Below are 7780 nucleotides of genomic sequence, written 5' to 3'. Positions count from 1 at the left end.
TTGAACTTTTTTTACAGCTTTCACTTCTTAGCTACAAAACCTTTTCAACAAACAAAAATCTTTACGTTAATGTTTTCATTTCGTGTAGAGTTAAACAATCATTTTCTATATGTGGATCAACTCCTTCAACAATCATTGAATCGTAGTACTACCTAAATCAGCGACATAATTATTGAAGAGAATTACGACACATAGATATGTAGTTATTATGCATGTCAAAAACAGAGAGACACGTCACTAAAATAGTCATATTTAAGGAGGTAGATAATTTTTTACCAGCACGTAAAAGTGAAATTATATTTGTAATATGTGAAAGCTTAGTTGTAACTAAAGGTATTACAAGAGCAATAAAAAAGACATAAGTTCAAATTTTGTAGACATTAGAGGATGTGCATCTGATGATGAGGCGACAGTGTCACCACTTGTCCAAGTGTAATCAATGTTTGGAACCAAAACTGACTTGGCTTCATACATGGTTGCTTCTTCAATTTCATGTGTAACATTTGCAGAGAGTTGAGACATAGACAAACTTTCCAATTCTCTGGCTATTTCCTTCATGTTTGGCCTCATTATCCCTGTGATGTTCAAGCACCTTTTTGCAAGCCTTGCAACTGCAATCACCTCTTCTTTCTTAGCTTGCTTGGAAACTTGGGTATCTATTATGGCATCAAGATTGTCTGCTTCCATACATGCAAGAAATCGTGTTGCTAGATTTCTTTCTTGTGATGCATCTAAAGATATGGCCCGTTGTCCTGTTAGAAGCTCGACAAGAATTACTCCAAAGCTATAAACGTCGCTCTTGTCTGTATATTGGCTCGTCTGGAAATACTCTGGATCTAAATATCCGAATGTACCTTTCACCAGCGTGGTCAGGTGAGTTTGGTCTACTGCAACAAATTTGGATGTTCCGAAATCCGACACTTTGACAACGTACTTTTCATCCATAAGGATGTTGGTGGACTTGATGTCTCTGTGATAGATGGGGACAGCTGATGCAAAATGTAAGTAAGCCACTGCACCTGCTATATCTGCCGCAATTTTTATGCGCATGTTCCATGAGATTGGAAGTTCTGATTGATGAATGAGATCAAAAAGTGTCCCATTAAGCACATACTCGTATACGAGGAGAGGAACCTCAAACGCCAAGCAACAACCCAACAATTTGACGACATTCCTATGATTGATTTGTGATAATATCACAACCTCGTTTATGAATTGCTCCACTTGAGTCTCATCAACCTCCTTCAGTTTCTTGATTGCTACAATTGTACCATTGGATAGCATTCCTTTGTAGATACACCTTGCCCTCCTCTTCCGAGAATTCGATTTTCGTTGAAGTTATCGGTAGCTTTCTCCAGCTCCTTTGCTAGAAAAAGCTTGGTTCTTCCAAATGTATCTTCATTGGTCTGATGTTGTAAGAGAAGGGTTTGGAAGAGATTTTCTTTGCGCCTTCTATTTTCTCTGTTTTTCAGCTGTTTGTGCAACCAGAAACAAATTGGCAAGAGTAACAGAAATCCTAACCCACATGCCAGACCTGGGAATGAATGGGATACTCGTCAATTTCACAAAATAACATCAAACTTATTACTACTCTCATTCCAATGTTTCTAATTCATTGTATTTCATTTCATTAATGGCATTCTCGTCTGCACATATAATTTAGTAAATATATAATACAGTATATGCTTAAAACTAAAATCAAGATAGGGACTTAATGAAAATTTACCTATTAATAATTTGATGGTCATTTCTGAAGGTGGCTCCCGAGTGCAGCCCTTACCATTGGACAATCCATCACCACGATATCCTTTTCGACACGTGCAATTAACAGAGCCAGGAGTGTTTGTGCAAATTGAATTTGAATCGCATGGGTTAAGTGTATGATTTGAACATTCATCAATATCTGCCACAGAAACTAACATATGAAATGGAGTAATATATATACATATGAAGGCACGAGTTCTAAGAAATGTTAAGAAAAGTGAGCGAAAAAAATTAGTGGAATAGGGGTCCCACTTGTATATATTAGTTTTAAATGAAATGTGAGTAGAATGAGTTAGTGGAAGGTGGAACCCTATTGCCATTTATGGTAAAAGTGAACCAGGACTCCTATTCGTGGACGGACTAAAATAGAAAACGGAACTCCTATTCACAGACAGAAGGAGTATATTATTTGTACTATGCATTTTTATAACAAGCATAATAATGCTACTAGGTATATGAAGTGTGTAGGTGGATTCTATAAGTCTTTTTAAGTTTAATAGGAAAGTTGAGATAAGACAAAATATGATAAGAACACATATATTAGGTTAGATAACTCTCTTATATGTTATGGAGTTATCTACTCTGTAAATGGATCCTAATTATTTGTCAATTGCTACGAAAAATTGAGTTTACGAACAGTTAGGCCCGATGGTTCTAAATTTTCATTTGCATTTAAATTCAATACATTATGTCATGTGTTTGAACGTCGTTAACTCTTTACCTACGTGGGTCAAAAACATGAAACCATGATGGATTTTTTTTAACCAATATAAAATATTGATAAAACCTTTTGTATTGATATGAAACAATGATGCAATATTTTGTATTCCACATGAATAAAGAGTTAACGACATCCAAACAAAATAATGGAATGTACTAAAATGAAACACGAATGAATTTTTTTTATAATTTTGTATTAAATAGAAATAAAGGTGAAGCATGTTGTATGAGTCGTGTATTTACAACCGTAAGATGCCTAGTTTACAACTTCTCTATAATGCATACTAGTGTAACGTTCGTGATGCATGAACCATTAATTTATTTTTATACTCACTCTGCCCCATAGAAATAGACCATTTAATATCAACACGAGTTTTAATGCATAATTGTTAAAGTAAGATAAAAGGAGAAAAAATAGTTGAAATTGTGTAGTAGATAGTGGGGTCCATAAATAATTAAGTAAATGGGAAGGAGAAAAAGATTACCACAAAATTGATATGGACTATTTGTATGGGACGGACGAAAAAGAAAATATGACTTATTTCTATGGGACGGGGATGGAAATATTAGTCTAAATTTTAAAAATTAAGCACTATCTACATAATTAAAAATAAATGCAATAAAATATTTTGTTTTGTACCAAATAATACTTCCTTCGTCCCACAGAAGATGACTCGCTTTACCATACCAATCAAGATGACCTCTCACTTATTTAGAAAATCATTAAAATATTCAATTATCTTTTATATCTCTTACTTTATTCATCACGCGAAAAATGTTGCACCAACCTTGACATCCGTAGGGCAGGTAAGGGTTTCCTTGATATCCTTGAAAGCAGCGGCAATTGTAGCCATTAGCATCAGAACCAAAATCAACACATTCGCTATTCTCTGCACACACGTAAGTTGAACGACCCTGTTGTGCGCGGCTTGCAACTCTCGCTTCCGATTCTCCAATCCACTAACACTGGCGGCATATAAATCCCAAACCAATTGTCACTACGTCTTAAACGCTTTGAATCATTCAGTTGGGTGAAGCGTGGATCTATGTTGCCCCTTTCTCCTAGAAAGGCGTAGCCGCAGTTGAAAAACTTTCTTTCTGCCTCGCCTCCAAATTTGGTGTGCATCATATACTCTTAGTTCAATTCTATTTGTGCCTGCACTTATATTTTATCTTCATTGCACAATAAAAACTCTCCGAATAGGCATTTTCTACGTAAAATAAACTCTCCTAAGACATATTTTAGAAATGTATTCCATCCATTTAATTTCACTTAAAATGATTTTATTCATCCAAGACGACTCTTTACTAAAAATAAAAACTCATTCATCTTTCTTGGGATGGAGGAAGAAATATAGTAAGGGACTGAAAAAATTAGTGGAATGTGGATTCTATTTTTATATATTTCATCCGGCCTGAAAAGTACTCCCTCCGTTCCCTCATAGTTGAGGAGGAACTTTTCGGCACGGAGTTTAAAAATAGTAAATGTTTAATTTGTTAAGTCGATAGATAAAAAAGGAAGAGGGAGAAAAAAAATAGAGAGAGGAAATAAGAGTGAGAATATTATTACTATATATAGAAATGACTCAACAATGAAGGAACTTCTCAGAAAGAAAAAAATGACCTCAACTATGAGGGGAATGGAGAGAGTATGAACTATTCCTTATTAGTTCGTCCTGAAATATATGAACTTTTAATTTTGGAACAACAATTACCCATGCACATTATTTTATTTACAACTTATATCATTACAATACAATTATAACTTTTAATGATGTGGAGCTCACTCTACACTTACACTACCTACACTACATTTATCTCCTTATCTCTTACTTTACCAATTATATACTCAAAACTTAAGCCGAACTAAATGTTCATATTTTTCAGAAACATGGGAGTATTAATTTTAGACTAAAGTCCATTTTTGGTCCCCCTACATTGCCCTAAAATACTTTTTTTGGTCCTATACATTAAGTTTGTGACATTTTTGTCCCAAACAATATGTTTTGGTCCAAACTTAGCATTTTCCGTTAAAACTAACAGTCAAACATGTTTGACCAAATTAAGGACTTAGTTATAATATAATTAACCTAATTAACTCAATTTATGTTAATATTAAAATTTCAAAATAATTTTTTACTTAAAAAATTGATTAAATTAAAAAGAAATTTACTGAAAATAAAAAATTGACTTAATTAAAATCTATAATTAACTGAATTAATTATTATTCTAAATTAAAATATAAAACTACTTTATTTGAATAAAACAACATTTACGGGATTTCACCGAAAAATAATATGGAATATTGGTTGGTTTTTTGGGGATGGGTCAAAAGAAGTATGGTCCCGTAAATGTTACCTATATTTTATTAAGTCCGGTAAATGTTATTTTCATTATATTATTTTAATATTAAATTCTGTAAATTTTATTTATATTTTTATTAACGCCCCATAAATTTTAATACAACTGTATTAATTAAGTTAATTAGATTAACTATATTATATAATTAAATCATTAATTTGGTCAAACACGTTAGTTTTAACAGATAAAGTTAAGCTTGGACCAAAACATATTATTTGGGACCAAAAGGTTACAAACTTAATGTATGGGACCAAAAAGTTTTTTAAGGCAAATGTATGGGACCAAAATAGACCTTAGTCTTAATTTTATATGTAAGCGACAATGAGTTAGTGAAATATCAAGTCTACTATAAAAATTGATTAAAATAAAGTGAGATAATTAATACTCCCTTCGTTCATTAAAGATGACCCACTTTCATTTTTTATTTTTCCCAACTAAGATGGTCCATTACTAAAAATGGAAACACATTTCTCTCTACTTTATTCCATATCTCCTACTTTACTCTCTCCACTTCACATATAAAATAAAGTTGTATAAATTCTCGTGTCATCCAAGGAAGGGTCATCTTCCTTGGTACGGAGGGGTGTATAAAATACCAAAATGCAAAACCGTAGGTGACTTACCTTTAGGAATAGGCGTCTGGCAACAGCCGTTACCGAGCTCACTGGCGTCACTACCATCTGGACAAATCGCAGCTGAACCATTGTTGCTGTCACAAACAGCTGTGCACCCACCGGCGAAGTTCCGGCCGTTGGCTGTTCCGTTGAACGCCACAGCGTCGTCGCAGCCGATAGCAATAACCCGGTTCCCATCAGAGAACGTGTACTGACCTCCACTAATATCGTAACTCACTACAAACCCTCCATCCATCCAATCTATTCCAGTTTCGGTGTAGCAAGACCAAACTGGGTAGGTTAACTTAATCCGAACTTGAAATTCGTTATTTCAATCAGCTCTGGCCACAGTACCGTGAGAATACTAGTGAGGAAAGGTGTTGGAGAATTGGAATAATTATAGCAACTTATGTTGAATGATGGATCTAAAGAGCAATCCGACCCGACTCCGAACGGAAATGGTATCGGTAAATTTCCACACCGGTCGGGGCAGCCGGGCCGGCTGATTGAATTGGAAAGTGTCGGTTGTGGTGGAAGGAGGACCAAGATATAGCCAGAGGGAGGAGACAGACTTGACAAACCATACTTATCTTAAACATTCAATTTGCTGCTTGCTTGCATGCTTGCTTGCTTCAAGTATATATATTGCCATAGTGGTAAGTACAGGTGGTCCATAGTGTCCACAAATTACACTATCCAGAGCGGTGTCCCATTATAAATAGAGGTGGTCCATAGTGTCCCACAAATTACACTGTGTTATACTATACTCTCCATTTGCAGTTAAATGTTTCATTTTTACTTTTTCGTATGTCCGTCAAAGAAGGTCCTATTTCACTTTTATTATATTTGGCAGGTGAATCCTTCATTCCACAAACTCATTTCACTCACATTTTAATATAAAACTAATATATAAAAGCAAGACTCACGTTCTACTAACTTTTCTATCAACTCCTCTTTTATAAAGTCAACTAATTTTTAAAATTCAAGACGGTCAAATATGGAACATTTATTCATGGGCGGAGGGAGTAGCCATTTGAGAGATATGTTCGATTGTGAGAAAAAAATCCATAAATGTTGTATGGACCTCTTGACAGGTTGTATCCCTTGAGTTGATCGAGTCAAAGTACATTTATAAATGGGGAATGTATCTCTTTACTTGGTGAATCCTGTGGTCGGTATATGGTGCCACGTAGTCGATGTTTTAATAGAAATAATTATATATTGTACACCCTCCTCCATGTCAAAAAAATAAAAACGTTTTTCATTTTTAGATAATTGATAAAAATATTTCTTTTATTTTTAATAACTTTCTCCTCTCTAATAAGATGGGTCATATTCTTCCCTAACAATACTATAAATACTTCTTATTTCTGTTTGTCATATTTTACCAATTATCTATTAATTCTCGTATCATCTCAAATGTTCATATTTTTATGGGACGGGAGAAGTAATATTTATATCTCAAGTGTATAATAAGATTAAGAGTAGTTTGAATTGGGGTTCTCTTATAATGCTTATAGTATCATAATCCAAAACTAAGACTAAATCTACACCTTTAGAGTGTCCACAATAGGACCGCCGCGGTGGTCGCTGATACGTTTAATATTCATATCTCTTCCATCTTGCATTTTTATTATTTATTTGCATTATTTAGTTAGATAATATAGGGATTGCATATCTTTACTTGGTGAATCCTGTGGTCGTATTATATGGGCCACGTATATGGTGAATCCTGTGGTCGGTATATGGTGCCACGTAGTCGATGTTTTATAGAATATATTATATATTGTACACCTCCTCCATGTCAAAAAAAATAAAAACGTTTTCATTTTTAGATAATTGATAAAAATATTTCTTTTTTTTTAATAACTTTCTCCTCTCTATAAGATGCGTCATATTCTTCCCTAACAATACTATAAATACTTCTTATTTCTGTTTGTCATATTTACCAATTATCTTTAATTCTGTATCATCTCAAATGTTCATATTTTTATGGGCGGGGAAGAGTAATATATTATATCTCAAGTGTATAATAAGATTAAGAGTAGTTTGAATGGGGTTCTCTTATAATGTTTATATATCATAATCCAAAACTAGACTAAATCTACACCTTTAGAGTGTCCACAATAGGACCGCCGCGGTGGTCGCTGATACGTTTAATATTCATACTCTTCCATATCTTGCATTATTATTTATTTGCATTATTTAGTTAGATAATATAGGGATTGCATATCTTTTCCATATCTTTTATCTTGCTCATTAAGTTAGTATTAGTATTATAAATAGGGCTATTGTTATTCTCTTCAATCAATCAATGAAAT

The 7780-nt window shown here is 33.8% G+C and overlaps 1 pseudogene; it reads right to left on the bottom strand.

The window, feature by feature from the left end:
• Positions 1 to 336: 336 nt before the first annotated feature.
• On the bottom strand, positions 337 to 5745 carry LOC121810419 (annotated as a pseudogene).
• Between the last annotated feature and the right edge of the window lie 2035 nt (positions 5746 to 7780).

The sequence above is a fragment of the Salvia splendens genome, chromosome 7, assembly GCF_004379255.2.
Source record: "Salvia splendens isolate huo1 chromosome 7, SspV2, whole genome shotgun sequence".
In the NCBI taxonomy this organism is placed as follows: Eukaryota; Viridiplantae; Streptophyta; class Magnoliopsida; order Lamiales; family Lamiaceae; genus Salvia; species Salvia splendens.
The sequence above is the reverse complement of the archived record's forward strand: the minus strand, read 5'-3'. Positions and strand labels throughout refer to the sequence as shown.